Below are 21,838 nucleotides of genomic sequence, written 5' to 3'. Positions count from 1 at the left end.
TGTTCAGCCTTGGCCCCACAGTTCGAAGTTACCCCAGACTGGTGCAGTATCATGCATTCCAAAGGAAAATACTAAGTTTGAAGTTTACTACAAAGGAAAATACTAAGTATGAATTAGAAGAAAGACCCTTTTTCTCCTTCAGTGATCCTGTTCTAATTTTTTGCTTGTACCAGTTTGTAGGGAAAGGGGTGCCCAGCCCCTTCCCCTGGGGTAAAAGCATAATGTCATGGCCATACCTCATGAGCGGAGCAGGACAAATAGATAAGGCTCAAAAGTTCTGTGTGATGACAGAACATGTAATAGATGCTTATTCCCTTCTTCAAAGAGCCTCTCTCTCATGAGAGTGCCTGGCCATGGAGACATGCATATGGGCCAGAGGTCTGTTGCCGCCCAGCCCGGTTGCTAGTTCCATGCATGCCCCAGGGAAGGGTCCCTCAGCAACACCTTTCAAGGTCCTAGCAACTTCCATGAACCAAGAGTTTAAGTGCCCAGCATAGAGCAGGCTAATCCCCCAGCAAGCAGTACAAGGGCAAGAGTGTGTTGAGGCTTCCTGGACTGCTTGGCCCAGGTCTGTGAATCCAAGAGCATCCTTTGTCACAGGGAACCAAACTTCAGGATCCTCCATCTGCCCTCATACACATATTCCCTCCTGGGAGTCAGTAAGATCCCTTCCCGGAGTAACAGAGAAGTAGCCCTGGACCTTCCTCTGGTCTGGCACCAGGGGTCCTCCCCTGGAATTCATTGGCATGTTCCTAGGTCTGGTTCCCCCACCTCTATGTACAGTCACACCTCAGAACCAACGCTACATTGCAATATAAACTCCACTGTGAACAATGCAAACAGATCACCACCCCACCGCCCCCTTGCCCCAATTTCTCAGTTGCTGTTGTCATTCTCTCACCCAAGACCCCATCACCATCTGCAAGTGCCCCTCACCATCCCCCGATATCAATAATTGTGCTTGTGCAAGCCTGTATAGCTGCAGCATTCTTGCAAAGGCAGTGGTGAAAGTGGTGTGAGGAAAGGTGTGAGGAAAGTGGTGTGAGGAAAGCAGAGAATGTCTTTTCTGCTTTCCTCACACCACTTTCCTCACAGCAGCTTGCTAGGATGCAGCCTTGGTGGACCTTCCTCCTCTGCCGAGAAGCTGGAGGTTGCCAAAATGTGGTTGATCGATCGTCTGCAGAATGATTCTCAGCTTCACAGATTGACCACAGCTTTGTCTACCCAAGGTTTCACACTATGTCCAAATGAGCCCAATAGCTTTTGTATAGCTTTTTGTATAACTATTATGAGCTTTTGAATAAAGTAAGGAAGAGGAGAATTGGTTTTAAAATAGCATTATCCATTTTGAATACATACCTGATTAAATTGGACAGCCATTTAAAAACATTTACTAAGTGGTCATTTTAAAAAATATAAAGATTATTAGGTTTTAAAAGATTATGGTAAAAGAAGCAGTCAATGGCCTCTGGACAATGGAACTGAAAAGGTCCCCCAAAATGCAGTCTACTTACAGCCAAGATGCATCCTCACCTTGTCATGCTCTGTTGCCTTTAATGAGCTATAAGTGCTAGAATTTGGCCTTTCACTACAAATCAATAGAAATGTCTTTGTAAAATCTTACTAAGCTTGACAAATAATAAACTCTATACAGTCTTGATGCATTTAATTAGAACAATATAATGAACTCAAGTGCCTGAGAAGGCTCATTCTGACACATGCTATTTTTAAAAAATGGATCTGTTCTACTTTTGAGAAATTTGAATGGACCTGAATACTGTGGAAAAACTGAGTTTCAGTGTAAAGTAACCTATAAGACTCTAAAACAGGAAAATTGTACATATGTCATAAAACACAGGGTTTTTAGGACATTCAGCACAAAACTGAACTTGCCTTCAGTACTGAATGTCCCAGTTTCTCTCAGTGGGTTACTCCATGGTGCAGCAGATGAGAGGATGTGGGCAGGGAGGTGGGGTAACTGTAATCTATAAGAATACCATCTCCCTTACCAGGATCCCTGCCAGGGAATTGGCCTATATTGAATGTGTGTACCTCAGTAACCTGCACTATGCTGATGACACCACTCTGATAGCTGAGATTGCAGATGATCCACAAGCTCTAGTAATGAAAGTCAAGGAGCACAGTGAAAAAATGGGACTATGGCCAAATGCAAAGAAGATACATTTGAAGAACGGGTACAGCAACTCACCTCAGTATTGACAGTGAAGACATCAAAGTGGTGGATCGCTTCTGCCTTTTAGGATCAACCATCAACAGAAAAGGATCCAGCACTCAAGAAATACACTGCAGACTAGCACTTGGTAGACTAGCACTTGGTAGGGTTGCAATGAAGGCCTTGGAAAGGATATTTAGATACCCTAATGTGTTTATACTTACAAAGATTAGAATCATCCGGAAAATGGTTTTTCCCATGATACTCTATGAATGCGAAACTGGACTTTGAAGATGCAAGATAGAAAAAATATGGATGCTTTCGAACTTTGGTGGTGGAGAAGACCTTTGAGGATACAATGGACAGCCAGGAAAACAAACAAATGGATCACAGAACAAATCAATCCAGAATTTTCACTCAAGGCACAAATAGCCAGGCTCAAACTATCATACTTTGGACACATTATGCAAAAAAACCAGCTCTGTTGAGATTTCCATAATGCTGGGAAAATTTGAAGGAAAGAAGATGACCAGCAGCAAGGTGTATGGACTCGATTACATCAACAATGAATGCACCACTGAGAGACCTTAAAGCCCAATTTGAAGACAGATTATCTTGGAGAGTATCTATCTATGTGGTTGCTAAGAGTTGACAATCAATCACCTAAGTCTAGGGACCAAGGATATACTGGGACTTCTGTTGGTGTAATAATTACCCCTCTGCCCGACACAGTCCTTAACTGAGCTGATGTATCTGGTTGTAGGGTTAGCATTGGAGCTGACCAGGTTGTTGGTGGCTGGGGACTTCAGTGTTCATTTCGGGACTGATCAATGTTCATTGCCGTTGCCCCCGACAATGTTCATTGTCAGGAGCAACTCAGGAGTTCATAGCAGCCATGACAACTATGGGCCTTTCCCAATTGGTCTCTGGGCCAATGCCTGATGCTGGTCACATGCTCGATTTGGTCTTTTGTTCTGATCAGGGTAGTGTTCCATGGGTGAGGACTCCTGTCATCTCTCCATTGTCATGGATGGACCACCATCTGGTTAAGGTAGGACTTGCTACCACAACCCAGGGGTGAAGGTCTTATTATGTTGGTCCACTCAATAAGCTTATTGGATCCAATAGGATTCCAAGAAGCCTAGGAATGGTTTAGAGTTGGCTCTGCTAGTGATTCTGTTGATGCTCTGGTGAAAACATGGAATAATGAACTGATTTGGGCAGCAGACACAATCACTCCTAAGCGTCCCTCTGACCTCCTTCAAAATTAGCCCTATGATATTCAGAAGAACTATGCAAGCTGAAGCTGCAAGGTTGGCAACTGGAGGGCAAGTGGAGAAAGACTAAGCATGAATCTGACAGATCACAACACAGAGCACATTTGAAGATCTATGCTCTGACTGTTCGGGCAGTAAAGAAAGAATTCTTTTCTGCCTGCATTGCTTCTGCAAATTCACAGCCAGCTGAGATGTCTAGGGTTGGTTGGGGGCTAGTACATGCTCCCTACCCCTCAAATTTGAACTATCAGTCACTTGCTGTGATGTCTTCAATGACTTTTTGTTGATAAAATCTCTCATATTTGGGACATACTGGATCTCACAGTTACTGCAGAGTCTACTGTGGATGTGTCCAGCAACAACTATTATGGGATTAGATTGGATCACTTTCAGTTTGTGACACCTGAGGATGTAGAATAATTGCTTCGGACAATATGTCCTACAACCTGTTGCCTTGCCCCTTGCCCAATTTGGCTTTTTAAATCTGGTAATTGTATTATCTGGTAAACATTACAAATGTTTCTTTGAGGGAGGGCAGGATGCCTCCTTGTCTCAAAGAGGATATTATTAGACCACTCTTGAAGAAAGCTGCATTGGAGCCCTCAAAGTTAGCTAATTACAGACCTGTTTCCAATCTTCTGTGGTTGGGCAAGGTGATCGAGCAGCTGGTGGCCTCTCAGCTCCTGGCAGTTTTGGATTATACAGATTATCTAGACCCATTTCAAACTGACTTTTGAGTGGGCTATGGGATTCAGACTGCCTTGGTTGGCCTGATGGAAGATCTCCAATTGGATATTAACAGAGGGAGCATGACTCTGCTGATCCTTTAGGATTTGTCAGCTGCTTTCAATACTATCGGCCATGGTATCCTTCTGAGTCATGTGAGGGAGGTGGGATTGGGGGGCAGTGCTTCACAGTGGTTCTGTTCCTACCCCTCTGGTAGATTCCAGATAGTGTGCTTTGCTACTCTGCAAAGCGAGAACTAAAATATAGAATTCCACAAGTCTCCAATGCTCTTTAACATCTACATGAAACCACTGGGAAAGATCACCAGGAGGTTTGGTGCAGGGTGTTATCAATATGCTGATTACACCCAAATCTATTTCTCCATAGTGACCTCATCAGGAAATGGCATAACTTCCCTAAATGCCTGCTTGGAGGCAGCAATGGGCAGGATGAAGAATAACAATGAATCTGAATAAGACGAAGATACAGACTGTTGGGTGTCAGAACCCAAGAGATAGTTTAGATCTGCCTGTCCTGGATGGGGTTACACTCCCCCTGAAAGATCGGATATGAAGCTTGGAAGTGTTCCTGGATTCAAAACTCTCTCTGGTTTCTCAGGTTGAGGCAGTGGCCAGAACACTTTTTATCAGCATTGGCTGATACATCAGCTACTCCCATTTCTGGAGGTAAATGACCTTAAAACAGTGGTGCATATGCTGGTAACCTCCAGGCTTGACTACATGGGGCTGCCTTTGTATGTAGTCCAAAAACTACAATTGGTACAGAATGCAGTAGCAGAAGTCCTAGTAGTAGTTGTAGTCATAGTGGTGTTGGTGATAGAAATAGTAGTAGCAGTAGTAGTAGTAGTAGTAGTAGTAGTAGTAGTAGTAACTCAACTGGTCTCTGCGACAACCTGAGGGAACCATGAAACACCAATTTAAAAGAATTTCACTGGATGCCAATATGTTTCTGAGTGAAATACAAAGTGCTGGTTATTACCTATAAATCTCTCAACAGCTTGGGTCCAAGGTACTTAAGAGAGCACCTTCCTTGTCATGAAGTCTATTGAGATCATCTGGGGAGGCTCAGTTATGGTTGTCACTGGCTTGTTTGGTGGTGACTCTGAACCAGGCCTTCTCTGTGGCTCCCCCAGGACTTTGGAACACCCTCCTTGTAAAAATAAGAGCATCTCCATCTCACTTTGCTTTTAGGAAAACTCTCAAGAGACACCTGTTATCTCAGGCTTTTAACTGCAATTAATTTTAAATTTGTTTTTATTTTATGAAATTGTTTTAAACTTTTTAATCCTGCGACATTGTTTTAATTATTTTACTCTGTTTCATAGGTTTTTTAATTGTGTACACTGCCTTGAGATACACATATCAGGTGGTATACAAATATGACAAATAAGTAAGTAGGTAAAAAATACTGACCAGAATATGATGGAATTAAAAATAAATTAAAAAGCACTTTTTAAAAAGTAGAAAGGGACCCCTTTAGGCTCAACTTGGCAGCAACTGATTGCAGCAGTCAAAACTAATGATTCTTCCTCCTTCCGGCAAATTACTGTGCAACATCCTGATTCTGGTTTACCCCCGTTGACTTGCTGTATATGGTAAAAGTATGGTAGTCTTATTTCTGTTTGCTTTATGGAGAGCAATGTATTTCTACTTTTCTATTAGATTTATCTGCTGATAAAATCCAATGCTGGTCCCCAGTATTGATTGCCAAGATAAAGCAACAGATAAAGCAACTAAAGTGTGGTAAAGCACCAAGTAACAATTCTATTCCAGTAGAGCAAATTAAGGCCAATGTTGATTGGTGGGCCCTCATCCTAGCATCACTGTTTACTTATATAGACAACTTTGTGCACATTCCAGATGATTGGGGTGTGGCTATAGTTGTTCCCATTTACAAAAATGGGTAGCAGAAGCTCTGTGATTGGCTTGATCAAGAGAATATCTTTGGAAGTTCTACAATTGATCATTTCAGGGTTTTACAGCATCTAACAGAGAAATACACTCATGGCTCTGACTCTTCACTGTGCATTGCATTTGTTGATTTTAGGGTGGCTTTTGATTCAGTGTTAAGAGCTTCTCCATGAGCCAAAATTAAGAATGCTCCTAATGATAAATGATTGTTGTTGCTTGTGTATAAACTTTATGATATGACAACACCAGGCTGAAAGTTAGATACTATCATGCTATCCAGCTTTCCAATTCAATTGAGACTTTCAAGGGGGTCAAGGAAGGTTCAATATTGGCCCACTTTTTTTTTAATATCTACATTAATTCCTTGATCAAACGGTTGCAGGGATTCGATCTGCATCCTCCAAAGCTGGTGATAATCATCTGTCTATTCTGCTTTAGGCAGATGATGCTGTTATTCTATCACATACCCAAATTGGTCTTAGGAGAGCTCAGCACTGCTCAACACTGTAAAGAGAAGCCCCTTGCTCAACACTGTAAAGAGAAGCAGTTTGTTATTAATTACCAGCAAATGAAAGTTATGTTGGGGAGTCTCATGATCAGTGAGACCAGCCTTAAGGGTGTTTCAGTGAGACCAGCCTTAAGGGTGTTTTCATATAGAAGGGTGTTTCTTCTGCGAGGAGAGCTAAGCCCGCTCTCCTCGCAGACTATCACAATTGCAGCCCTGGGTGGCCAGATCGGCCGCCCACATGACTGCCAGCTCCGTCATAGAGCCGGCGAGGGCTGTGGGGATTGGGGGCCGCATGGCCCCTGGAAGTTCCAGGGTGCCCGCGTGAGCGTCTCCCAGCCAGGGGTGTCCTCATGTGTTGCCACAGCATGGAGCCGTGCCACGGCAATACATGATCAAAAAGATGAGGTTAATGGAACACTCACTCTGTTAACCTAGGCTAAGGGGAGGGGTACTTTGGGAGGTTTACAACTGGGAGACGCGCGGCTCCCATTGCAGCACATGATCAGCTGAAATCGGGCTAGGCTCCCTTACCCCAATTTTGGTCGATCGTGAGAATAGCCTCATGGTATTATCTAATAGTTTTTAGATGCACAAATGGCATATAGTTTTAATGTTGTTTTAAATTATTGTTTTAAATTTTTAAATTGTAATATTTTAACCTTTTCTGTTGTCATTTATTTATTTTTAACTAATGATTTTCTGTCCTCATCTCTCTGTGGCGGTAAATTGGGTGGTATAAAAATATGTTAAATTAAATTAAATTAAATTAAAATATAGATAATCATGATATATAGAGCAAGTAAAATGCTTTAAATATCTAGGAGTTGTTTTTCAGGACTTTTGAAAAAAGACAGTCCAAGATAATTATGTTTCTTCCTTGGCTCAAAGAAGTACTGTGGTAATTTTAAAATTCCATCAAACTCAAAGAGGGGATTTCCTTCCAGCTGCTATCAAACTATTTACACCAAAGTCGATAGCACAACTCTTATACGGAGAGCAATTAAGTCCTTATGCCAACCTTGAGCCCTTGGAAAAAGTGCAATCTAGTTTTTTAAGATCCTTTTTTTAAACCCCAAGATGTGTCCCAAATGTGGCCTTGAGATTAGAGGCTAGACTAATTAGAATTGAAGCCAAAGTATGGTTAGCTATGCTAATTGCATCGTTAAGGGTAAATTTAACTCCAATTGGAGTTTATTATTATCCAATAATTATTGTTCTAACTGGTGGAATAATATTGATGGTAAGTTGTTATTGTGTGGTCTTTCACCACAATTTTTATGGTCCTTAGAAATCCAAAAGGCGAAGGATATCATCAAACAATGGGTCTGGGAATTGGAACTACAGAATGACTTGAGTTGAACTTATATTAAATATACTAGTATTTTTAAGCCCGTTATAATAACGGGCGCTAGGGTTCCCCCCCCCCTTTCTTCTTTCTTCCTTTCTCTTGCCTTTTTTTTAGTGTTGGATCCTGGGTGGCTGGGCGGGCGAAGGGGGAGTTGGATCTGGCCGCTGCTGTAGTCTATGGCTCTGTGTGTCGTGCTCTGTGTCACTTGTAGTTCTTGGTGCCCGTTTGTGCTCCTTTAAGAAGTGCTCCTTTCTGCCGTTCCGGGGCCGCCTCCGTTTCTCCTCTCTCTGCGGCCGGACTGAGAGTGCCGCCCCCGCAGCCCATAGTGCCGCCCGCCCCCGCCGACTCTCCCTTCCTTGCGGCCGGTCCGGACCCTTTGCTGCCGTCTCTGCACTCCTTGCGGCTGTTCTGGACCTGTTGCCGCTGCCCCTGCTCTTTTTGTCCGGCGGGCCAGAACCAGCGCCGCCTCTCCAATACCCATGGCTGGCCTGGAGCCACCGCCTCTGGCTCCCTGAGGCTGCCATGGCCGCCTCTGCCCTCCCCGTGGCCATCTTAGCGCCGCCTCTCCGATACCCGCGGCTGGCCTGGAGCCGCTGCCTCTGGCTCCCTGCAGCCACCGCTGCCGCCTCTGCCCTCCCCGTGGCCGTCTTTCCCCTTGCCGGGCAAGCAAATGAACAACATGGCCGCCTGTTGCCTGTGTCCGTTTCTGCCTTGGCCGTACTGGGCATGAGCTCCGTGTATGCCCAGAACGGCTGAGGGAAGCACGGACACACGCCTTGGTGTCCACGGACGGACACCAAGGCTTTTATTAGAGAGGATAAGTAACATCTCATTTAAAAATGTATTTTTAGAAACAGGCTGCAGGATTTAGATTTCAATCCTTTGCACATTTGAAAAAAAGAAAGTCCCACTTAACTCAGTTGTTTCTTTAGAAAATATATTCTCACTTCCTTTTTCTTGGCAAACATATTAATATTTTCAGACTTTCAGGGTGTGTTGTGTGGTATCCAAAATATATAGATAATATTTTGCATCACTTTTAAATATATATATCTTTAAATATATAGATAATATTTTCCATCACTTTGGTTTAAAAATTTCATTTACTTGTTCACTAAAACATATGCTCATTAGTTACAGGAACTAATTTAAATGATAATGTTTTCAAATGGCCAACATCAAATAAACTTAAGGAGCAAATATCATTGCAACATGGTAAACAAGCTATGAAGTGCAGTTGAGTGTGAAGATGATTATCAGGGGAAAGGGGGTTGTGAGTACAGGGCAAGTAAACCAATCTACTTTCAGATAATAATGTAATTTTCTCATGCAATATGGCAGATTACTTCTCCCTCAGCTCCCCTTGTATGCTCTCTACTTCAATAACATCATCCATTTGGTACACTCCACTCCTCAGCAGCAGCTCACAAGGGCAATACACATCAAGCTCTGTGTGTGTGTGTGTGTGTGTGTGTGTGTGTGTGTACTATTGGTACATTAACTTATTGGGCTGCTGTAAGATGTTCACCATTTCCAGAATGCTCATTGATTTGTTTCATCAAACAGAAACCTCTGAAGCACTTGTAAACCAAAGCACATGAAACATAATTAATCCTTCCTCTCCTGGTAGAAATGATTTTTAAAAAAAATAAAAATAAAAAAATATCACCATGGGGCTAAATCAGAACAGCTTCAATGGCAATTGGCTCCTTGTTTTATGTTAGGGTTTTTTAAGGTCAAATATTTAATTAGACAAATAAAGAAAAGCTCGACTTATTACTGTGCTGCATGTTTCTAACACAATCACTTTAGCTGCTTTGCCATGTTCATTCTCTGCCTTCTCTCCTTTTAAAGTGAAATGTGTTTCCAGGGAGGTTTAAAGATGGAAATTAAATGGAGATTAGGAAGGGAAACTTCTCTGAATGAGAGCATGACAAGGGGTGGAAGGTATCCAGATAAAAGATGAGTAATGAGACTGGGGGACAGATTTTTGTCAGTTTTCCAGTCCTATATGTTGATTAATTTTGGAGAGCCAGCATAGTGCAGTGGTAGGAGTTTTGGACTAGGAGGACTAGGGAGATCTGAGTTCAAATCTCTGTTCAGCCATGAAATTCACTGGGTGATTCAGGGCCAGTCACTCCTCTCTCAGTCTGAGAACTGGTTTTGTGGTAGCAAGCATGACTTGTCCCCTTAGCTAAGCAGAGTCTGTCCTGGTTGCATATGAATGGGAGACTTGATGTGTGAGCACTGTAAGATATTCCCTGCAGTGGATGGATCCACTCTGGAAAGAGCAGAAGGTTTCAAGTTCCCTCCCTGGCTTCTCCAAGTTCCCTCCCTGGCTTCTCCAAAAGCTAAGAGAGAGATTCCCTACTGCAACCTGGGAGAAGCCACTGCCAGTCTGTGAAGATAATACTGAACTAGATAGACCAAAGGTCTGACAGTATATGGCAGCTTACTATGTTCCTAACCTACCTTACAGGGTAGTTGTGAGGATAATCTTAACCATTTGCACCACTCTGGTCTTCTCCTTGGAAGAAGAATGGGATATAAATGGGATATAAACTAACTAACTAAATGAAATTGATTATAATTATGAATCTATAGACCTAGTAGTTTTTCAGTACAACGGTTAATTAGAAGTACTACAACAGGGAGTTAGGAGGTACAACTTAAGATTATGCACCTGGCAGATGGTGTTTTCCCCAACTCTAGTCCTTTCAAAAATCAATAGCTGCAGTAAATTGGAAAAAAGAGCGAATCTAGCCTGGGTCTAGAGGCCCACAAGGAGCTCACAACACAGCTTAACAATGTTTAGATCTTTCCTTACAGCCATTCTGTTCAACAAACAAAATAGACTACTTACAATAAGCAAGCCACAATTAAATCCTCCTCAAATGGAACGAAGTCCAATATTTAGTAAGTTCAGTTCCTTGCCCAGCTATGCCTCATTTCTTGTAGGTTGTAAACTGCTTATCACCAGCAAGGTCATATAGGCGTCTTTACTCAGCAGCCGAACTCACAGGAAAAGTGCTTAGTGTTATGGCACACAATCCCAAGAGATAGGACTTTCAATCATGGCAGAGCCTCCTACATTACTAAACATCTGATATAGCATGGCAAGCATTTATAATGTGGCTGGCATCATGCCACCCAGAAAGGCCTGTGTGTCTAACTTTAGGATAGAGGTCACTTTAAGGTTCCAGTGGGCAAGACGCTGGCCACATTCATATGTAACACGAAACCGGAGATCCTTTCACCTTTCACCTCCAGTTTTGCCAGCTGTACTTCTGAATGTAGGCAACTGGAGTTAAGTGGGAAAATGGACCCACAATTTCCCTCCCCAAACTCCAATCCGAACCTTCAGTTCAGAGTGGAGCTCTGCTACCTTTAACTCTGGTTGCCTCGTACCAGCATTACCTCTGAAAGCTGGCACTACAGTTTTCCCTTCATGCAACCATAGTTGAGGGGGAAACCAAACCCGCTCCTCCCTCGCACCAGCTGCTATTGGCTGCCAGGGCTGACCTTCATTAAAGAAGGAAACTCCAGCAGACAGCTCCCCTGCCTCTCTGCAGTCAGGGCTGATGAGGGGTGGGGGGAGCTGGTACAAATTACCGGGCCTGGCGGTCTGGAGGGGAGCCCCACCAGAGTGTGTGCATAGGCAACAATAACACTCCTTCAGAGACATTCATTGCTGCCTCTCGGTTTTCAAGCGAGAAGTGAGGAGTGCAGCCTTTCAGGGAGCGGGAGGGAGAAATAGTGGCAGGGATTGAGGGCTCCTGGCTGGGCTTAGGGCTAGAGCAGCTGGCGGCAGTTCAAGCTGCTCCCCGCAGGATCCTTAGAAAAATAAAGGGAGAGGAGATAATCCACCCCCAAACACACAGAAACAGCTCGCTGATGAGCCAGACTCGCTCCCCCACCTGCCTGTGCCTGCACTGTAAGGCAAGGCGCAAAGGAGCAGCAGAGCTGCAGGGAAGGCGAGAAGAAGGAGCAGAGGCAGAGAGGCACACTAGAGTCTTGACTTTTTGTTCAGCGGCAAAGAGGTGATAAAGAGTTGTGTGAGTGCATGCATGTGTGAACAGACCACCCGTACACTCCCAGGGGGAAACCCAGGACACACAGCCATGCACCCACTCCCCTACTTACTTGTTACTCATCCTCCCCTTCCCTGCAGCCTGCTTGACAGCCACGAGCCATCTCCTCCCTACGAGTCTCTTTGCAGAACGTGAGCAGTGCAGGCTTACAGTTGCTAGAGAGCGGCGGCCCACATACACACTGGCAGAGACCGAGTGATGAGGAAAGGCCCTCCTTGCCCACTTCCATGGGGTCTTCCTCCTCCTCCCTCCCCTCACACATTGGGGGCTTTGCACCCCACTGCAAAAATGGCTGAGGTGAGCCTCCCTGTATTCACTTCTTTTTGCTGCAGAAGCCTCCTTCATCACTGCAGTATTTCTCCTTCAATTCCACCCAGCCCCCCACAAATCTGCTTTTTTCCTTCCACCCCTGCCCCCGCCCAACCTTCTCAGGGAATAAGTGGGTACCCATCCAGATATTTCCAGTTTCCCCTTCTGGTGCCTGCTCTACCCCCGCCAAAGACAGATTAGCTTCGATTTGTCAGCAGAAGAAAGTTAACATCACAGCCTGAATTCATCCTGTACTTTCCATGACCTAAGCTTGCAAATGGTTTAACAAGCTAATGACATCATTCTTTCTCCTTTATATTCTATTAACATGTGTGACAAAATCCTTGTCTTTGTTGCAGATTCATTCTCCAAAACTCATATTTAGGGTGCATACTGAGATGTCACTTACTACTGAAAAACATTCTTGTAATATGTAGAACGGGATGGTTAAAGAATGGCAAAAAAAAGGTGCCATGAGGATTATAATCTATTTTAGTACTTTTGAATACAGCATCAAGGAATTCTAGTTTAAATGATCCACAATAAATTCATATGCAATTTAATTTAATTTAATTTATTTATTTAACACATTTTTATACCACCCAAAACACAAGTTCTCTGGGCAGTTTATAACAAAACAATAAAAACAACCAATAAAAAGATTAAAACATTTCAACAATTAAAATTTAAAACATTAAAATGATTAAAACACAATTAAAACAATTAAAACAATATCTAATTAAAAGACTGGGTGATAAAATGTGTCTTGACTGCCTTTTTAAAAGTTGTAAGAGATGGGGAGGCTCTTATTTCAGCAGGGAGTGTGTTCCAAAGCCTCGGGACAGCAATAGAGAAGGCCCATCCCCAAGTAGCCACCATATGAGCCGGTGGCAACTGCGGACGAACCTCTCCAGATGATCTCAGTGGGCGGTGTGGTTCACATCAAAGAAGACATTCTCTTAAATACCCAGGGCCCAAGCTGTTTAGGGCTTTATAGGCTGAAATGTAAGCGTTACTGCCTCGCCTTCTACAACCATGCTTCCAACTTGTGTTACTACTTTCCCAATTCTTCTGCTCAGTGCATTGTGGTGTCCTAGAACTATCCTTACATGTTTTCTTACAAATCCCATGTAAAGATTTATAGCTGCTGTGCACTCGGTGCCCCCCCCACCCAATTTTTCACCGGGGCCCAAACCAGCTCTCAACAGCACTGTCTTACTTTTTAAAAAATGACAGTTATTGGGGCTCTAGATTTAGACCATGGTGTGTCTGTGTGTGTTGGGTGTGTGTGTGTGCTAATCCTTTCCCCCATGCTCCAGCCCTAAAAGTAACTATTTGCCCTAGGATGGAAGCTGCCATTTGAGCTTCTAACAGCTTTCCCTGCAGTTGTATTTGTGGGGATGCATTTGATGTCTTCTCTACCTTTACCCTAATTGGTGCAGGTTGTACAAATTGGCCATTTATGATTTAACAAGATTAACAAATTAAAATCCAGAAGATTTAGAAAGCCATAAATCCCTCATTTTAATTTTAAATGGCTATAGATATCGGCAACAAATAATTGCATCATCTAAAAATGTGACACACCGGTTCATGCTCTTTTTTCAGCCCTGTTTATAGCTCAGATGCCTCAGTGACTGTCTCTATATAAGTGACATGGTTATATTGCCTTCAGTTAATCAGTGCAGTTCAGGAGCTAAAACTGAAGGTGCATGATGCCAAAGCAATCCAAGAAGGTCGACAGACAGGGCTCCAGTAACAGCCACCAGAGAGATACAAATTACACATGAATATTTGTAATGCCTTAAGTGCTTTTCTAGAGCACCCAAAAGCCATATTGGCCCAGGCCCCTTTACAAATCAGGCCTAGGTCCTGTCACCTCTTCACCACTGGCAACAGCAGTTAGCACTATTAATGCAAACAGACAGCCAGGCCTGCTAAAACCAGATTGCAGATACAGAATAAATATCAGCTAAGGAAAGGGTAATTTCTTTTGCTCCCACAGTTCATTTCTGTAAATAGTCTAGTACTTCCACAGTCCTCTTGAGAGATCTGCTCAACCGCTTTTGTTTTGTTTTTGTTTGTTTTTTTAAAAAAACTAACGGTTTTTTCCTCACCTGAAATGAACTGATCAGTTTTATAGCACAGTTAAAAAGAACCAAGCTTATGGTACTTATTTAGCCTGCAATATTTTCCTAGTTATCTTGCTGGGATCAGCAGGTTGGTTTGTTTTTTACATTTTCTCTGGTTGTTAGTTCGTGTTTTGTGTAGTGAGACTCAGCTTGAATTTGCTAGCCTTACATAGAAGATAATGCTTTAAATATCCAAGAACACTGGGCGATAATGCACCTTCCAGGTAGGCTGATCACAGAGTCATTTAGCTTGTTTTGTAGGGGTGTGCACTGAACCGTCTGGCCCGGTTCGGTTTGAGGCCAGACTGGCCTCGAATGGAACCGGGCCAGTTCAGTCCAGCCCCTATTGAACATCCCCCGCCCCCAGTCTTGTCCATGAATTTTTTTTTTAATTTAAATCAAAAGTAACTACCTGTAGCCCCTTCAGGGGGCTTGCTGTAGCCGTGGGTGTGTGTGTGTGTCCACGAGGTTTCCCTCTCCCCCCACCGGCCTCCCTCATCACCGCCGTGGCCAGGTAAAAGCAGTCTTTTTGGCCCTTTCGGGCCTCTGTAAAGGCGAGCGGCGGCCATTTGGGGCATTTGCACATGCACGGCGGCGGCCCAAATGGCCACCGCTCACCTTTATGGAGGCCTGAAAGGGCCAAAAAGACTATGTTTACCTGACCACGGCAGAGATGAGGGCGGCTGGCAGGGGAAGAGGGAACCCGCATGCCCCCCCCCCACGGCTACACCAAGCCCCTCAAAGGGGCTACAGGTAGTTACTTTTGATTTAAATTTTTTTTTAAAAAAAGTTTGCGGACCTGCTGGACTGGACCGCGGTTCGGTTCAGGTCCGGATGGAACCGGGGTGTGTGTGTGTGTGTGTGTGTGTGTGTGTGTGTGTGTGTGTGTTCGGTTCGATCACGAACCCCTGAACTGAACCGTCAGACCACAGACTGCCGGACCGGTTCTGCACATCCCTATTGCTTTGCTCTCTGAGGAATGAGTTTCTCTTATGGAAAGAAGGGACTCTAGCCCTGGTTTTATAATACTTTCCACTGCAAGTCTTCAGAACTTCCCACTATTCACTGCTAGGCCACTGTAGTGTACATAATGGATTAATTCCTCAATCCTAGCCAGGATTCTAGAATTACAGGCTAATGTATTTCAACCAGGAGAGAAGAGCTGGTCTTGTGGTAGCAAGCATGACTTGTCCCCATAGCTAAGCAGGGTCTGCCCTGGTTGCATTTGAATGGGAGACTTGATGTGTGAGCACTGCAAGATATTTCCCTCAGGGGATGAAGCCACTCTGGGAAGAGCAGAAGGTTTCAAGTTCCCTCCCTGGCTTCTCCAAGATAGGGCTGAGAGAGATTCCTGCCTGCAACCTTGGAGAAGCCGCTGTGAAGACAATACTGAGCTAGATAGAACAACAGGTCTGACTCAGTATATGGCAGTTTCCTATGTTCCTATGTTCCTAACCAAGATGATCATAGGCCTGGAGCACCTTCCTTATGAGACACGGCTACAGCATATCAGGCTCTTTAGTTTGGAAAGAAGCGACTGTGGGGAGACATGATAGAGGTGTATAAAATTATGCATGGAGGAGAGAAAGTGGACAGAGAGACATTTTTCTCCCTCTCTTACAACACTAGAACCAGGTGTCATCCCATGAAACTGAAGCTTGAGAAACTTAGGACCATCGAAAGGATGCATACTACTTCTTCAGACAGCGCGTAATCAATCTATGAAATTCTCTGCCACTGGTTGTGGTGATGGCAACTAAAATGGGCTTTAAATGGATGGCTTTAAAAGGGGCTTAAACAAATTCACAGAGGACAGGTCTATCAATGGCTTCTAGTCTGGAAGCTATAGGCCACCTCCTGCCTCAGAGGCAAGATGCCTGTGAATACCAGTTGCAGGGGAGCAACAGGGGAGCAACAGCAGGAGAGGGGGTATGCCCTCACCTCTTGCCTGTGGGCTTCTCAGAGGCATCTGGTAGACCACTGTGTGAAATAGGATACTGGACTGGATGGGCCTTTGGCCTGAACCAGCAGGGCTTTTTTGATGTTCTGACGTTCTTAAATATAAATATAAGAGGGTAGGTTAGAAGGCACTCTAGAAAGAAGAGCTCAGAAGTACTTTAGCTGTAGGCCTCCATGGAGCTAGAGCCAATAGAACTATCTACATATCCTTCAATATTCACCAGTGAAAATCAGGTCATGCCTGTCAATGTGTGTGGGGGGGAGTGGCCAAACAATCTGGGAGGCCTGGCCTACAGTTCTGACTGCATACATGCCACAAATGGAAAGAAGGTAATAAGGTTACACATGACTCCACATCTAGCCTCACAAAGCACCGGTGCTATGGGAGAAGCACCAGTGTAGTGCCAGTGCTTCTGAAAGCTCCTAACTAATACTGTATTGGTGTTTGCATGGAAGGAGATAAATTTCAACAACCTCCCCTTCCCCCAGAAGCATTCTGTACCACCCCAAAATATTTTCTGAGGGCTGTGCAAACTTCAGGGACATGTTTTCAAGTGGCACAGAGAACTTCCAGGGGAAGGGGAGCTTATTGAAATTTGCCCTTGCCCTGCTGCATAAGCAGAGGAGCTGAGATCTTCAGAAGCACTGGTGCTTTTTGAGGCTAGATCTGGAGTCATGTGCTCTGCATGCACTTTATTACTTTCTTTCCATTCGTGGCATGTATGTAGTCAGAACTGTATGCCAGAGGCATAGCAAAGTGGGAGTGGACAAAAAGTGAAAGGGCCCCTGCCCTCCCACCTCCCTGAAGGTCAGCTGGCAGGCCCTCTCTCCCTCAGGGTCCCAGGGACATTTGTTTCCCCATCCTTGTTCGATTATAGCTATGGTCTGGATGTCAGCCAGGGACACTTGTAACAATCAAACCTCATACCAAAGATTACTTCCCAAGTTCCTCACCCACTATTATCCATTAATGAAGACTGGATCCAGAAGCATTTTGAGGCTAGATCCACCCACTATGTACTGTTCATGACACAGTGCTTTTGTACTTGCAGTACAAAATTTACCAGCAGATTTGCTAAAGCCACAAGCCCTATTCACTCACTGGGGCTATTCTCACGTGCAGTGGAAACTGGGTTAAGGGAGCCCAGCCTGATTTCCACTGCACGTAAGAACCGCTGGAAGCCACGTGGCTCCTGGTGGAACTGCAGTGGCAAACGCTCTTGGGTAGCCTGCCACTTAATCTGGGTTTTGGGCGCAAGAGTGGGTTATGTGGTAATATGTCACCATGACACAGCTCCGTGCCACAGCGACTCATGAGTAGCCCCCAATGGGGAGGCTACATCAACCCTCCCCATGTTGGGAGCCTCCCCAGAATGCTCCATGCACTTGTGTGGGGCATTCTGGGACTTCTGGGGGCCTGAAGCCCCCCAAACCCTGCCACCCCAACTGGCTCCATAATGGAGCTGGTAATCATCTGGGCGGCCGATCCAGACGCACAGGGAGGGCTCCCTGCTCATCTGTGGAGAGAGTGGATCGAGCCTGCTCTCTCTGAAAAATCCCTTTTGTCTCCTCACACTGCTCATTTGAAGAGCCTTACTATGTTCGGCACTCATACAATGAGTGCAGTGGTGCACCTAGGTAATTTTGGTGCCTGGACCATGCATGCCATGAGGGCCCCCTGCCATCACAATGCTCTATTATAATTGTGCAGTTCTCAAGGGCTGCTGGGCCAGATGGTCAGGCCCAGTAGCCACTCCTGCTCTACCCGCTACCACCACCACCACAGGGGGAGGCCAGGCCAGGGAGGCCTGCTCGGCTCACCACCCACCCACCCCCAGCAGCTAGAATTATTGAAGAAATTGGCAGTTCGGGCGGGTGCGGTGTGGCGGCAGGAGCCCCCCCTCCGGGCCATGAGGTCCCATGGTAAGAGCGCCTCTGAATGAGTGTCCAGTGTACCCAAATACAAATCTGTACATGGGTAAAGTTATTTACTCATTATGTTGAGCAAAGATACAGCAATGCACTTCCTGTCTGTACCATGCATTAGAGGGGCCTGTATCCAGATTGACCTTTTAAATGAAAGCAATACAGTCAGTCACACAGCAGCATGTACAAGTGTTCAGACATCTGCACACTTGTGCAACATAATGACTAAATAGGGCTAGAAAGAAACTGGATACTGTCCATGGCAAACAGGAATCTGTGTGCATGTCTGTTGGCTGCTTAAATCATGAAAGCTTTTGTGCTAAGAGTCCGAGTACACAGACAGCAGCTACCAGAGAAATTGGTATTATTCCATTATCTGAACTGCTGCTTACTGTTATCCCCACATACTACCTACCCCAAAGCACGGCTGATATTTAAGACTGACACCAAATAGCCTGCACAGATGGGATGAATTTGGTGGCTATGACCGGTGGCTATGTCCAAGTAGTCTCCAGCTCAGATGTCTATCCTCTTGGTCTGTAAGGTTGGTTAATTGTTGCCAACCCCATGCAGATGGAACTCTTTGGCAAGGTGGGGGGGAGTAAAATAGTACCCCTTGAGCCCAGACACCCATCACATAATTTTAGTCCTGATGTTCAATTCCAGAGTTTGAATTAACACAAATGTCTTCACTGCACTTGAAGTAGTGCAGGGTCTATCAGTGCTGATTTATAAGTGGTCTTCTCACAGAGACTATGTGCAAAATAGCACCCCGTGGCATAGAGTTGTATGGAGGACTGGCACAGAACTGCAGAAGAGGCAGAGGAACCAAATAAGCAGTTTAATCAGTACAAGAAGCACAGGGAGAGCCAGTGCCAGAGTCAAATGGAGCCAAGACAGTATGTCCAATGAGCAGTAGTTGAAATGGGAAACCAGGGAACACAGATGGGCTGTTGCCCAGGCTATTTCTCAGAGCTGATCTATGCACTTATAGTAAGACCAGATTAGCAAAAACCAATGAATTGTTGGAGCAGGGGGAGAGCCATATTGGCCATTAAGAGAGGCTTATTGGCCAATACTTCTCATTGTCGTTCCACTCTGAAGCCCTGAGAGACTCAACATCATCACCATAACTGTATTCTATTGTAAATTGTAAATGTACAGCTTTTTTTTTTTTTAACTGCCAATTGGGAAGAAAGGTGGTATATAATTCTAGTAAATTAATAAACCACCAATGAGCCACTATTTTGAATCAGGTCAGTTCTTCTGAACATCTCACAACGTTCTGTCTTTCTGTAGAAATCAAAAGGCTGATGAAATCCTGAATCATATGACTAGAGGAGACTTGTTTTCCTTCACATCAGTCATATTTATGCTACAGCATCAGGCAATACCAAGTCTTCTTTGATACCCAAGGTTTGTGCTGAATTGGATTGGATGAAAGTATTCAAAACAGCTTGTGTGTCGACTTCACATAGAACATAGTAGGCAGGCTGTGGCTATATTTTGGGCCAGTGATGAATTACTTAAGCTCATTCGACACGGGGTGGGGGAGGGGAACAAAAGGGCTATCCAGTAGCAGCAGGAAGCTATGGTGGGGAGAGGGGAGGGAAGACCCAGCTGCTGGAGGTGGGGAGGGAAGACAGCTTACACTCTTCCTCAGGAGTAGAATCTATAAAATAATATTATAAACCTTATCTATTAGATTATCAGTCCTTAGAGGTTCATGCTAACTATGTAAATATGAATAGATTCTATTCAGATTATTATGTACAGGTACAATACAAATAACATATGACAAACATCCTATAAAAAGGGTGAAGTTTCACTTTCCTTTTGGTTCATTAGGCAGCCTTCATTCTCTAGCCCCATAAGAGAAGAAAAGGGAGAAAATATCAATTCTTGATCACTGGAGATGTTTGTTCATCATGTTCTCTGTTCCCTGTGAATGCAAAAAATAAGCCTGTTGGAAAGCTCACAGAAGTGTAATTGACTCTATGGAGCAGCTGTCATAGGAGGTTTTACTATAAGAAATCATATTAGCTTTCCTTTTAAACTTGCTGAAGGTAATAAGTCATCCTTGACATTCACAAGTCATTCAACAAAATGTCTTTTTTCCACCAACACAGTATGCCTGGCATGTAATTAATATCAGATTTGTAAAGGGCTCAGATGCATGCCATTTTCAAGGCAACCTGCAAAGCTGAATGAAAGAAACAGGTTTGTGGGTTTATTTTTAGCCTAGAACATTAATATACATACAAAAGCATTAGTGTTGTTGTTGTTGTTATTTGGCTGACATACTGCACAACGGTACATCAGCCTGGTAAAGTTGCATACATGCAAGTTGTGCGAAGGCCATTATACAAGAATAAGCCCACTGGAAATAATGGGCTAATGTTTGTGTAACATTATTTGCACAAATTTTGTATTTGTGCAGCTTGCATGCATGCAAAGTTACTAGGCTGATTTACCATTGCAGAGTATGTCAGCCAATATTAATTGTTATTGTCGTTATGGAAGTGGTAATTTTCATTCATCTCCCCTTCCCTCTGAAGTTGACTGTGAATCCTGAAAATAATATGTCCTTGATGACTGTGTAACTTTCAGGAACATATTGCAGGAGGGCACAGTGGGCTTCTGACGGAAGAGTTGAAGACAAAAATCATTTCTTCCCTATAGTGCTTGCTTCACTTTTGTTACACTAGTGCTTTTCAGTCTGGATGTTGGCAATTATTATTATTACTATCATTGTTATTGCTATTGTTGTTGTAAAAAACAAGAGAGAGAGAGAGTATACCACTGTATATTTTATGTACCAAAAAGTCAACTGGCAAGTTGAACAGTGGTACTGAGAAAGACAATGAAAACTGACCAAGCAATGCTCATAAATTGTCCAGAGTAAATGAAGTCAAATAGGACACTGGCTTAGAGTAAAATAAAAATAAATAAATTTCATTTTAAGGGTGTGATTATTAAACTGAGGAATTGTCTATTGATGCTGTGAAGTTCATGGATATTTCCAACATATTGGTTGGAAATTGGTTTTCTTTTTAATGTCTATCCCAACTGACTGAGGGCCAAATTACATGTGATATTAAATATTTCATTAGCCATCATGAGTTTATTTTCTATTATGTTATTTTCTCAATAACAGCCCCAGGTAATCCCAGTCCAGACTGGGACCATGGTATGCAGTTTCAACCCTTTGCCCCTAATATGGACCTAATCCAGATCAATCCCCAATGGTAGCTATTTGCCACACTGGCAAGAATCCCATTGGGGCCAATGGAAGCTTTTCTCCTGGGGGAAATGACAGACATGGGTGGCTCAGTCTAGACTGGGAATGTGGAGAGGACAAATTAACTGTTTGTCCCTACCTTCTCTCCATTCTGCAGTCCCAATTCAGATTGGCCCTCACCGCTCTACTGAGGAAAGAAAAGCAAGCTGCCAAAGCT

General features: G+C 44.0%; 2 long non-coding RNA genes across 4 annotated transcripts in view; one reads left to right on the top strand and one right to left on the bottom strand.

Moving 5' to 3' along the window:
• Positions 1-15,002, bottom strand: part of LOC128341862 (uncharacterized) — a 59,401-nt gene extending 44,399 nt beyond the window's left edge. For 2 of the 3 annotated variants that reach the window (XR_008314621.1, XR_008314623.1), the window contains exon 1: positions 14,908-15,002. This is a non-coding gene — a long non-coding RNA (uncharacterized LOC128341862). Of the gene's footprint in view, positions 1-12,106; positions 12,299-14,907 lie in introns of those variants that run through there. The other variant, XR_008314622.1, reaches the window with a different exon arrangement.
• LOC128341861 (uncharacterized) lies at positions 11,505-21,496 on the top strand. Its single transcript, XR_008314620.1, has 3 exons — positions 11,505-12,003; positions 19,680-19,796; positions 20,229-21,496. It is a non-coding gene; the product is annotated as an uncharacterized LOC128341861 (long non-coding RNA).
• The last annotated feature ends 342 nt before the right edge of the window (positions 21,497-21,838 follow it).

This window comes from Hemicordylus capensis, chromosome 2 (assembly GCF_027244095.1).
Source record: "Hemicordylus capensis ecotype Gifberg chromosome 2, rHemCap1.1.pri, whole genome shotgun sequence".
Classification (NCBI taxonomy): Eukaryota; Metazoa; Chordata; class Lepidosauria; order Squamata; family Cordylidae; genus Hemicordylus; species Hemicordylus capensis.
Note: the sequence above shows the minus strand (reverse complement) of the source record. Positions and strands in the feature narration are given on the sequence as shown.